Below are 13,153 nucleotides of genomic sequence, written 5' to 3'. Positions count from 1 at the left end.
TACTCCCCTTCCATTTCCTGTTCAAAAAATACAGGCCTCCAAGAAAGGATTGTAACTGGCTCTCTTTTGAGCCATAAACCAGTTCCCAAATCATGACATGGGTATTTATTATCAGTTATCAATGTTCAGCCCCATATTATGCTCATTTCTAGTTAGCTTTTGTAACGTAATTTATACTGTTTTTGTTTATCTAGGTTTTGCCTCAGGGCTTTTTACCTTTCTTTCATACTGTGTGTCCCACTCCTTGTCTGACTGAGCATCTACTGATCTTTCTCCCTCATTCTTTCCTCTTGTTCTCTTCTGTTTGAGCTTAGATCTGCTATTTATTCTCTCTGCCTAGCTTGCATGTGCCTCCTCTGTGTAGCTTTTCCCCATTTAGCTTTTTATTAGATCAATCAGGTGCCTTAGGCAGGCAAGGTGAAATGGCAACACATCTTTACATAATTAAACAAATGCAGTGAAACAGATGTAACGTATCTTTACACAATTAAAGTAATATTCCACAGCATAAACAAATGTATCACATCTTTACATTGTTAGACTAATATTGTACAAGAGAGGACAGCTAAACAGAGCAAAATAAGATATAATAAGAAAAGCCAAAAGTCCCCAAATAGAGGCTGGACAAGACTTTCTATTAGGAGGAAAATAGTCCCAAAAGCAGGCAAAAGAATCAAAGATACACCTGCTTCCATTGTTAGGAGTAACACAAAAACGCCATGTATGTAGAGGGCATGATACACACATATGCAGGCCCTGTGCTTGCAGATTTACTCTCTGTGACACCATCTGATCCCTGCCAAGTTTATTCAGTATGCTATGTTCTCCTGGTGTCCTCCATTAACTCTGACTCCTACAGTCTTTCTTCCCCTTCTTCCAAAGGGATCCCCAGTGTCCTAGAGGAGGCTTTTTAATGTTCTTTGCCAACCTAGCAAAATATATATAAAGCTAAAGAAGAAAATCTATTATGAGGGGGAAATTGTGGACTTTAGCCTCGTGTAACCCCATTTAAGTAATATTTAAAGGTATCTTTCCAGACTTTGATGTTCCCCCATGGTAGGCCTTACCCTTCCCGAGGAATGGATGGAGGGTGCAATGGGGAGATGTTTGGGTGAATGGGAGGACAGGAGAGAGAGGAAACTGGGATTGGTATATATGTAAAATAAGATTGTTTTCAATTTAAATAAAAATTAATTTAAAAACATTGGTTATAACATATCAAAAATGTGGCATACAAGATAGGCATATTAGTATTCTAAATAAAATTTGGATTTGATTACTGGAAAATAAATGAAGAATGAATTTGAATACTCACCTAGCAGTCTCTGATATTTTATCCTATTATTCGGATATTTGTATAAAAAGTATAATAAACTTAGCTTGAAGATTTCTTTTTGAGTAAAAAAAAAGTGACTAAGATCAATATACATGAACATGCTCCATAAACTACAGGTAAATCTATACATGAATGCTATAATTACCATCATGTTTTATGTGCATTTATAAAAATCAGGGCAGGGCATAATTTATGTTCCTTTAGGGGTTTGTGATCTTATAAAATAATTATATTAACACTGTATTAAATAGATCATGAAATCAAATACAAGTCTAAATAAACAAAACAGGAAGCATAAGCCTAGATTGTAATCCTTTGTTTTGAAAACACTTGTAGATAGTATTCTTCAAAATATCACAGACTGTCAGATAGAGCCAAGATGTCTGAATAGATTGTTAATTTTGTCCATAAATATTTGTTCTGGCCTTTCTATAGTTTTCACAAGAGGGTAAATATATTTTAAACATCTTGGAGGCCCATTTTTATATCCCTAAGAATAGCTTACAGTTAGAATATAGATGTTTTATTTTCATTTTAGGCTTTTGTCCTTTTTTGAATAGAGTTTCTTTTTAGAGTAGATTTTATCTTATACAGAAAGAATGAACAGGAAGTACTAGGATTTGCCTTATATTACTTCTCTTCTAGTCACCATTTTTCCTGTTATTAACATGATGCTTTTTAAAATTTTCTCTCATATATTACATCCTGACTAAAGATCCCCCTCCCTTCCTTCACTTCAGTCTTTATCCACTCTCTCTCCTTTCCTCAAGACCCACTCTCCCTTCTTCTCCCCTCAGAAAAGAACAGGCCTTACCAAGATATCAACCAAGGAAGGCATAAAATCCTACTATAAGACCAGGCATATCCCATCACTTCAAGGCTTAGATGAAGTAACCCAGTAGGAAGAAAAGAGTCACATAAGCAGCCAAAAGAGTAAACGACCAACACCCACTAACATTTGTGAATCCTACAAGAACACTACACTATTCTCCCATAATATACATGCAGAGCGCCTAGGTCACACTAATACGGGCTTCCTGATCTCTATTAGACACCATCAGTTCTCAGCAATTGATTAAATGTGCCATGTTTTCACAGTGTCCCTAACCCTCTGGTTCTTCCAGTCCTTCTTCCCCATCCTCTGTAGGATTCTCCTAGTGTGAATCATTTATTAAGACTGACAAACAAATACTAAGACATTATCATTAATGAAATTATCTAATATGGATTGTGGCAAGGTTTTAAGGTCATGTATATTAATATACACTTATAGGCCTCTGTATGTGTGTATGTGTATCCAGTGGTAAGATGAAATATGTGAATTTGCTATCATTCTTTGTCCTGGATATTTAGCTATTTCTGTGTCTACCGTATACATTCTGTAATAGCCAATTTTCAATGCAATCTTGTTTTTAATTTAATATTATGCGGTTTCCGCCTTGAAATTCTTACTTGTCTGTATGCTTGCACTTTTTATGCAAATGGGAAAATCAAACATGTCTATGATGAAAAAAGCTACCTGTAATGTGTTTACCAGAGCTATCCATTGCCTCGTTTCTTTCAGATAGCACTCATGATGCCCAAGAGAACAGGATTATAGTTATTCCATTATGTGTAGGAGTTCAACAGAATTAAAAGTGAATCATGTGTAGACAAAATGCAATGTAATATTGGCTATGATTATATTGACTTAAACAAAGTAGATATACAAAAAGGCAAAAATTAGGTGCGTTGATATGCATGCCTTTATTAGGATATGGGTGATTTAAACCATTTCATGTATTCTGAAGTAAGGTTCTGAAATGTCTTATATGTACGTATATGTGTGGCAAGGAAAAGAAACAGATTACCAGAGACATGCAGAGATGGAGTTCTCAAATTCTATAAACCTTGTTCTAAGAAAAATACTACACTGGTAAAAATAGACACCTCTTTTTATTTCAGGGAGCTATGAGACAAGCAAAAAGGTGCATGACAGCAAGAAAGGAAATGATAGAGTTAGAATTCCAGAACACTAGTGTAAAGAGTAGTAACAGAAGATAAACAAGTATTTTAGGATTTAGAGTTCCTGTTTCTGTGCTCTAGTACCATCAATATCACTTGGACATAAGGCTACACTACAAAGAATTGAGGAAGATGAATTATCCACCAGAGGGTTAAACAAACTCTTTGCCCTTGTAGGGTAATCTCTGTGTATGTGGAAAGGCCAGACTAAGAAGGATGTGAATCCAATACATTTACAAAATCTCTTCTTTCATGTACAAGTAACATAAGAATACCATCAGACCCAATACTTGAAGAGATCACAAAGCCATTAGAGATAGAAATCATGGAGAATACCTGTGAAGAAATTCAAGTTTATAAGATGAATGGCCATATTGTAGATGACCAATTGAAATAGTTTGATTGGTTTCTTTTGCTAATTGTAAATAGAAGTGTTTATCCAAAGAATTTTATAGTAAAACAGACGTCTCCAGTGAAATAAACAGAGATAAGTATAGTTTCAACACAGGATTCTGTCAAAATGATGTCTAGCTTTTGCAGCCTTATGAATCTGTCAATTTTTATAGTGGAGCCAATAAGAAACTGCAAAATGTTTTTCCTGAAAATAATAGTTATATGTAGAATCTCTTATAGGAAAATAGAGTCTTAGAAAGATTTACTTAGTTATATCTCTAAAGAAACCATAGTTCAAGGTCTTCTTTGACTTTGGAGTGCTGCTTGCTTCCCTCAAGTTAGTCTTTGCCTTCTTATTATCCCTATCGTACTACTGCTATAACAGTGCTATTAGAATAATTGCACACATATTAGTTTCATACAGCAAGATATATATAAAGGGGATGTTTTCCCATGATAAAATCTGTACTGTCTTTCAATTTTCAGAGAAAGATTAGGACATAGCACTTCCCTGTACAGTAGATGCTCTTGTGTAAAAATGAGCTCCACCACTTGCATTACAATCTGTTGTCTGTGCAGGGTATCTTTCACTTTGCTATTGATTCACTACAATTTCACCAAATCTCAAGTTGATTTCAAACAAGTTAAGGTAAAACAACAACAAAACAACAAGAATAAAACCAAAACAATAACAACAAAAATGTGCAAGCTTAAAAAGATTTTTCTTCATTCTGTCAACTGCCTCTTTGCTCAGATTTCAATTTCATAGTCTCACTTTCTCATCACTGCTCTGTTTTCCTGGGCAACAAGGGCCCTTATTCAGAAAGTCCTTTCCTAAGCCTCTAACCTCAAGGGCGTTTCCTACCTTTCCTTCTAGAATCTTTAGAGTTTAACTTCAATAGTCAGATCTTTGATTCATTTGTTATTGATTTGTATGTGTGGGGGGAATAGCAAGGTTAAGTTTCATTTTTTACATGTAGATATTCGCTTTTCAGCACCATTTAACAAAGATGCTGTGTTTTCCCCAATGTGTATTCATGTCATCTTTGTAGAAGATCAGAGAGCTATGGGTGCATGGACTCATTTCTGGATCATCAGTTTTATTCTATGGATCAATATGTGTGATTTTTCTGCCAGCTGCATCCTACTTTTACTACTTCAGCTCTGTAGTATGACTTGAAATAAGGAATGTTGATCACTTTAGCAATGTTTTCATTGTTCAGAATTATTTTAGATTTTTGGAAGTCTTTGTGATCCCACATGTTTTTTTTTTCTCTTTTGAGAATTTCCTACATGAGCACTTTTTTACACCAGTTCCCTCCTCCCTCTGCCTCTTTCTCTCTACAACTCATCCAGTGCCCCTCCCAGATTTGTGATTCGATGAGGAGAGATTTACATTTATCTTTGGATATAAGTTCTGTGAAACTCAGTAGAGTTCTCAGATTAAATACAAACTGTTACGAGATATTTCTAAAAATATTCGACAACCTTAGAAATTAAGAAAATGTATATTAAAACTACTATGGGTTTTCATTTTACTCCTGTCAGAACAGCCAAGATTATGGGAACAACTGATATATTTATACGACTTCTTGTAATATATTCATAGGACTCTATTTCGTACTATAGAGAAATATGCTAGAGAATATGCTAGTGTATGTTCCTTCTTACTCCATTCACAATACTTAGGTCATGGAAACAGTCTAGATGCCTATGAACAGACAATGAAAGTGTGGTACCTATTTACACACAACAAAATTTTTATGCAAATGCAAACAAAACATAGTTATGAAAATTTCCACTAAATGGAACTGAGAAACATACTGAGTGAGAAAGCCTAACCCCAGAAAACCTAAGTCTACACATTCTCACTCATATGTGTATCTTAACATAGAAGCTTTAGATTTTTATGTTTAACATGGAGTACCTGTAGAAGGCAGTAAATTAGAAAGGGTGGGATAGGGAAGAAAAATCTTAATGGTTGGGGAAGAAAAATCTTAATAAATGGGGGATAGTAAAAAGTGGGTGATAAGAAGTGGATAAAAGGAATGATAGAACAGAAGGCTTAAGGGAGGAGAGCAATGGGATGATGGAGTAGACAAAAGGGTGAGAAGAGGAGTAATGAAGACTAACAACATTTGAAAATGCCATTAGGAAAACTAACCTTTTTCAAGTTTCATAGAATAGGGTACTGAAATACTGTAAGAGTCAGAGACTGGGAAAGACTAGAAAGGAATAGTGTCTTATAGACATGACAAGACCACTGTAATCTTGAAGTCACAGCAACTGTGGATGCTAGCACAAGACCTGAACAAGATCAAGCTGGTCAAATTTTCAGCATGGAGTATATAATGACACAGGAACCCCTACCTCAAGCTGAAAAACTACTGACAGTCGATGGCTTCTGGGGCAGGAAAAGTGAGTTATCTTTAAGAGTATGAACCCTGGTAGACTGACCATTCTCTCCAGTGAGTGGTCCCATACCCGTAAGTACATAGGCAGCACAAATCAGAATCAGTTAGTGATAAACAAAACTGGACAAAAATCTTGGAAGGAGTGGGAGTGAGACATGGATTTGGAAAGAATTAAGGGTGGGATTTAGCATGAATATGATCAAAGTTCTTTGCATGATTTATGAAATTCTCAAAATTGATAAATACTATATTTACAAAGAAGCTTAATTAATTGATACCTATGGTCCAACTAGCACCCCTTCTCATATTCCCAAGACTTAATCATGAATTTCAAAATTCTTGTGTTAACTAGGTAGCATACAGTACCTCAGAAGGTGGTTCGATTTATAAATGTGGCATTGAAAATAATAATTAAGGTAATATGAATCACCTAGAATGGTTCTTGGAGACTTCATAAGAAGAAGATATTACAACAAAAACACATAGAGAAGGAAGGTCTTGCAAAAGTTTTAGAGAGAAATGGCTATTTAAAGGTCCTAAAGAGATACTCTAGAAGAAAACAATCCTTTTAATGTCTCTTTTTCTTGACATCTCTCATGCAGAATTGTGAATAATAAACTTCTGTTTTAAAGCAACTGTTTTTGTGGTACCTTGTGGTAGTAGGTAGATATGTTATCACTACTCAGATTGTAATACTATCATATAGATGTGGCCTTGGTGTCCTATTATTTTCCCATTTTAGTTTGTAATCTTTACTATCTCTGTGTTATGCAATGTAAATTATGTAGTAGCGATATCAATAAATGCACCTGGTCTACAGATCACATCACAAAATATTGTTTCACTCTGAATATCTTCCTTTGTAAGCTGATAGGAATAACAAATGCTAACTTCCATGTGCTAGCTTGATTTGTATCAGGCCTACCCTACAGGTTTGATTACATGCATTACTTACGACAACAGTTCTAGGAGTTGTATGGCATATTATCCAGAACTCTTGGATGAGGAATCTGGAACACAAAAGATAACCTCATTGTCAGAAGTTGAGTCAAATAATGAGTGAAAAAATCCAGTGATAAGTATCAAATTTATTGGATGCCAAGAGAATGCTTTTCTACTACATTGCCTAATGCATGTCCTTTCTTTCCAATTCACACATTCAAGGGATGGCCAACAATTGATTGATCCTGTGGAGCTCCGCTAAATGATATTCCTACACTTCTCAGTCCCACTTCTATGGCTGAAATTATTATTATGCTTACAATAAAGTGCAAGCCATGCAGCTGGAGAAATTTCCATCCAGGTGCTCAGTGTGTCACATTGAATTTTTATTACAATAAAAAGTTCCTGTTCAGACTTATTCTTATTTGCATATATGCAGGAAGCACATTTATTCAGCCAAAACAAGAAATTCTGCAAAAAAGCAGCCCAAGATTCACAAAGCACTTCTTATAATGGCCCTTTAGGGACCTCTTATTGACAAGAAACTATAAAATAGTCAGGACGCTTGCATTTCTTACTTAATACTTCCATACATCTTATCTGAAATCAGTTTTCCTTTCCTTTTTCTTTCTCTCTTTTATTACTCCTTTCTCAACAAAATTCACTGTTGCCAGATAGATAATACACAGAAAGAGAAATCATAGAACAAGGAGATAAACTTGAGGCTCCAGCTTGTTTTCCAGATGCTTACTTTGTCCATAGCTTTCTTATCACACTTGTGCTTGATTAGAATTTAAAGTCTCTTTTACTTAGCACCTTACTTAGTAAGGGCCCTCTGGCATAATGTCTTGCAGATAAATGTCTAAATCCATTTGTATCTCCCAACTCTGATAGTTCATACTGTTTTGGGAGAAAATGACACATTTAACCCACATGCTAAAGTATCTTCTCTGAAAAGCTGTGCCCAGAATGGACAGTCAAGTTTCTTCTGTTGGAGTTTATTTCTTCATTTGGTATTCTCGTTTTCTACCCTCTTTTGACTAACTATCACACACACACACACACACACACACACTCCCATTTTAAGTTAATTTTTCATGTATCATACCCACCCCATTCCCCCTCTCTTACCTTATCCTACCCCCTGACTTCCTCCATATGACACCCTTCGACTTCTTAGAGTGGGTGGATAAGGTCTTCTGTGGGAAATCAGCAAAGTCTGGCACACCAAGTTGAGAAAGGATCAAGCCATTTCCCTGCATATCAAGACTGAACAAGGTATCCCAGCATAGGGAATGGAATCAAAAAGTCATTTCATGCATTGGGATATGCCATGGTGCCATTGCCAGGGACCTCCCAAACAGATCAAGTCACATAACTGTCACCCACATCCAGAGGGTCTTGTTCGGTCCCATGCAGATTCCCCAGCAGTCAGTCCATAGGCCTTGAACTCCCACTAGCCTGGGTCAGCTGTCTCTGTGGTTTTCCTCATCATTCTCTTGGCCCTTGTTTTTTTACTTATAATACCCTCTCTTCAACTGAACTCCAGGGGCTTAGCCTAGTGCTTGGCTGTGGGTCACTGCATCTGCTTGCATCAGTTGCTTGATGTAGGTTCTATAATGACAAATTAGGGCAGTCACTAATCTTATTACAGGATATGGCCAGTTCAGGCACCCTCTCCATTATTGCTAGGAGTGTTAACTGGGGACATCCTTGTGGATTCCTGAGAGAATTTCTCTAGCATCAGGTTTCTTCCTAGCCCCATAATGGCTCCCTCTATCAAGGTATCTCTTTCATTGCTATCCTCCTTCTTTCCTCCTCCAATTTGACCTTCTTTATCCCTCATGTTCTCACCCTAACCCCTCCATTCTACCACCTTCCAGTTTACCCAGGAGATTTAGCCTATTTTCTCTTCCTGGGTCCCTCCATGTGTGTTCCTCTTAGGATCCCGTTTTTAGCCTAGCTACTCTGGGGTTGTGGATTGTTACCCTTTGCTTTATATCTAATATCCGCTTATGAATGAGCACATAGAGTGTTTGTCTTTCTGTGTCTGGGTTACCTCATTCAGGGTGATTCTTTTTCTTGTTCCATCCATTTGCCTGAAAATTTCAAGATATCATTGTGTTTTTCCACTGATTAATACTCCATTGTGTGAATGTACCACATTTTCTTCATTCATTCTTCAGTTGATGGGTATCTACTTTGTTTCCAGGTTCTGGCTATTATGGGTAAAGCTGTTATGATCATAGTTGAGCAAATGTCCTTGTGGTATGATTGTGCATCTTTGAGTTATTTTGCAGGGTCTTGAGAGGTACATTGGAAAAGTAAAACCTTTTCCCAACTCTTTACTCTGAGGTATTGCCTGTGTTTGATATTGAGGTGTGTTTCTTGTATGCAGCATAAAGGTGAATCCTGTTTTCATAACCATTCTGATAATCTGTCTTTTTACAGGTGAATTGAGACCATTGGTATAAAGAGATATTAATAACCAGTGATTGTTAAATACTGTTATATTTAATTTTGTTTGTGGTGGTGGTAGTGTTTGATACACAGGCTTTTCTTATTGTAGAAAACTACACTTAAATTATAAATATAGTGCTCCGCATATATTGTTCAGATAAACACTCACATTACATAGCATTTGGTTGGATGTTACATTTCTCTGTAGAATGTAGATGGATTGTCAGAATTATTAGAAAGAGCTCGAAGCAAATTTGACTTGATTCTCATAATGGAAAATCTAAATAATCTGTTCAAGTAGAGAGAGTGAATAAAAATTGAATCAGATTTCATGTCTTTCCCTGCTCCCCTACATACCTTCAACCCTAGAATACAGGTTTTCATGTTCATAGTTAGATGGAGAATGTCACCAATCACAGCAAAGATATTATGTTTTACCTGCTCTTATATCACATCTCATTTGATAAAAATTAGCATGCTTACATTTTAAGTGAGGAAAATAATGTCAAGACATAGCAGTTAATGTAGACAATGCATTAGATATCATATTTTCTGTTTCCAGAATGTTTTATATGAGACAATATATATATTCAGAGAGTGCTTATTATGCCATAGAACTATGCACAATATACTACATAAAGTAGTCCATGTATCCACCACATAAATTACATGAAGCACACACCAGTTTTCACTTCACTGTACACAGGTTGAAATTTTTACTCAAAAATTTTACATGATTTGCTCATGTTATAAAATTGAAAGTTATTTTCATCCTTTCTTTTTTTCTTTTTTATTATTTATTTTTAAATTTAAATTTAAATTAGAAACAAGGTTGCTTCACAAGTCAGTTCCAGGTCCCTCTATGTTTCCCTCCCCTCCTCCTGTGCCCTCCTCGAAACCCCCCAATATCCCCTCATTTCCCTAGGGAGGGTGAGGCCCTCCTTAGGAGTGTCCATAGTCTGTCATTTCATGCAGGGCAGGGCTTAGACCCTTCCCCAAGAGTTCAGGGTGAGATCCTTTCTGTGACATCTACTCCTCTGGATTCTGTTACTGGATACGTGTTATGCGTCTTTACTTTAGAAACATTGATAGCACTTCTATGATTGGCCTCTGAATTTGTTCAAGACTTTAGCCCCTAATCACCTTCTCTAGTATATCACCTATAAAAATTTTCACTGGTTTCCTACACTAGAATATTTTCTCTTCCAGTACTAATTGGTGTGTTCTATTTATTGTTTAATATGAAATTTTAAAACGAAATCCATTATGTACAAATAATGGATGCTAATTAAAGACATTATTTAAAAACAAGCAATGAGTTACTCATAGATTGGTGATTACCATAATTGTTAGCACAGAAGCTTCATCCAGCAACTGATGGAACCAGAAGCAGACCCATAGTCAAACAGTAGGCAGAGTTCATTACCAAGCCTCAGTCTTCTCTATTTGGTGTCTTTGTGTTTGGAATATTCCTCCTCCAATAAATGAATGCTTAATTTACTACTTTAATGCCTTCAATTTGCTTTCAAATTTTACCTTCCCCATCAATCCTACCTGGACATGCTACTTAAAACAATTATTTTCTTGCACTCATGGTTCTTCTTAATGTGTTCTATTTTTTCTAAAAATATTAAAAGGGAATAATAAAACCATTTATGCATAATCAATTGAAGGTAATTAAAAGCAGTTATATTCTTTTTTTTCTCTTCTTTTTTTTATTAATTTTTTTTATTTTCCATTTTAAATTTAGATAAGAAACAAGGTTGCTTCACAAGTCAGTACGAGGTCCCTCTCCCTTTCCCTCCCCTCCTCCCGTGCCCTCCCCCCCATCCCCCCCCGTTATCCCCTCATTCCCCCAGGGAGGGTGAGGCCCTCCATGGGGGTGTCCATAGTCTGTCATTTCATATAGGGCAGGGCCTAGACCCTTCCCCAAGAGTTCAGGGTGAGAGTGCACCTCACATTGTTCTATGGGAGTCCAGAGACCGTGTGTATACTTGGGATGGGTACTGATCTGCTGTCCAAGGCTCAATAGATTACCTAGGCCTCCTCACTGACACCCAGATTCAGGGGGTCTTGATCAGTCCCATGCTGGATTCCCAGGCTGATGCCTGGGATTCAAGAGTTAACCTTTGTCTGGTCAGCTGTTTCTGGGGGTTCAACCAGCCCAGTCTTAATCCCTTTGATCATCAGTCCTCCCTCTCTGATACTGGCTTTCTTGAGTTCAGCTCAGTACTTAACCAGCCAGTAAATGAAGTTTCTGTTTCCCAGACTCTCTGGCAATAGGATTGTAGGCTGGCACTCCCCAGATCTATGTCTAAAATCCATATATGAGAGAGTACATGCCATGTTTCTCTTTTTGTGACTGGGTTACCTCACTCAGGATGGTTTCTTCTAGTGTCATCCATTTGCCTGCGAATCTCATGATTCCATTATTTTTTTCTGCTGAATAGTACTCCATTGTGTAGATGTACCACATTTTCTCTATCCATTCTTTGGGTGAGGGACATCTAGGTTGCTTCCAAGTTCTGGCTATTACAAATAAAGCTGCTATGAACATAGTGGAACAGACCTCTTTGTTATATGAATGGGCATCTTTTGGATATATGCCTAAGAGTGCAGTTGCTGGGTCTTGTGGTAGGTTTATTCCCATTTTTCTGAGGAATCTCCATACTGATTTCCAAAGTGGCTGAACCAGTTGGCACTCCCACCAGCAATGGAGGAGTGTCCCCCTTTCACCACATCCTCTCCAGCATAAATTGTCATTGGTGTTTTTGATTTTAGCCATTCTGACAGGAGTGAGATGGTATCTCAGAGTTGCTTTGATTTGCATTTCCCGGATGGCTAAGGATGTTGAGCACTTTCTCAAGTGCCTTTCAGCCATTTTAGACTCCTCTATTGAAAACTCTCTATTTAGTTCTGCAGCCCACTTCTTAATTGGGTCCTTTGCTGTTTTGGAGACTTGCTTCTTGAGTTCTTTGTAAATTTTGGAGATCAACCCTCTGTCAGATGTGGGATTAGTGAATATTTTTTCCCATTCTGTGGGCTGCCTTTTTGTCTTGCTGACTGTGTCCTTTGCCTTACAGAAGCTTCTCAGTTTCAGTAGGTCCCATTTATTAATTGTTGATCTCACTGTCTGTGCTACTGGTGTTATGTTCAGGAAGCTGTCTCCTGTACCAATTCTTTCAAGGGTACCACCCAGTTTCTCTTCTAAGAGGTTCAGTGTGGCTGGATTAGTGTTGAGGTCTTTGATCCATTTGGACTTAAGTTTTGTGCATGGCGATAAACATGGATCGATCCGCATTTTTCTACATGCCAGTCTCCAATTATGCCAGCACCATTTGTTGAAGATGCTTTCTTTATTCCATTGTATATTTTTAGCTTCTTTGTCAAAGATCAGATGTTCGTACGTGTGTGGGTTAATACCCGGATTTTCAATTCGATTCCATTGGTCTGCCTGTCTATTTTTGTGCCAATACCAAGCTGTTTTCAGGACTATAGCTCTATAATAGAGCGTGAGGTCAGGGATAGTGATGCCTCCGGACGTTGCCTTTTTGAACAGGGTTGTTTTGGCTATCCTGGGTCTTTTGTTTTTCCATACAAAATT

This window comes from Mesocricetus auratus, unplaced genomic scaffold (assembly GCF_017639785.1).
Source record: "Mesocricetus auratus isolate SY011 unplaced genomic scaffold, BCM_Maur_2.0 Super-Scaffold_100003, whole genome shotgun sequence".
NCBI classification, from domain to species: Eukaryota; Metazoa; Chordata; class Mammalia; order Rodentia; family Cricetidae; genus Mesocricetus; species Mesocricetus auratus.
The sequence above is the reverse complement of the archived record's forward strand: the minus strand, read 5'-3'. Positions refer to the sequence as shown.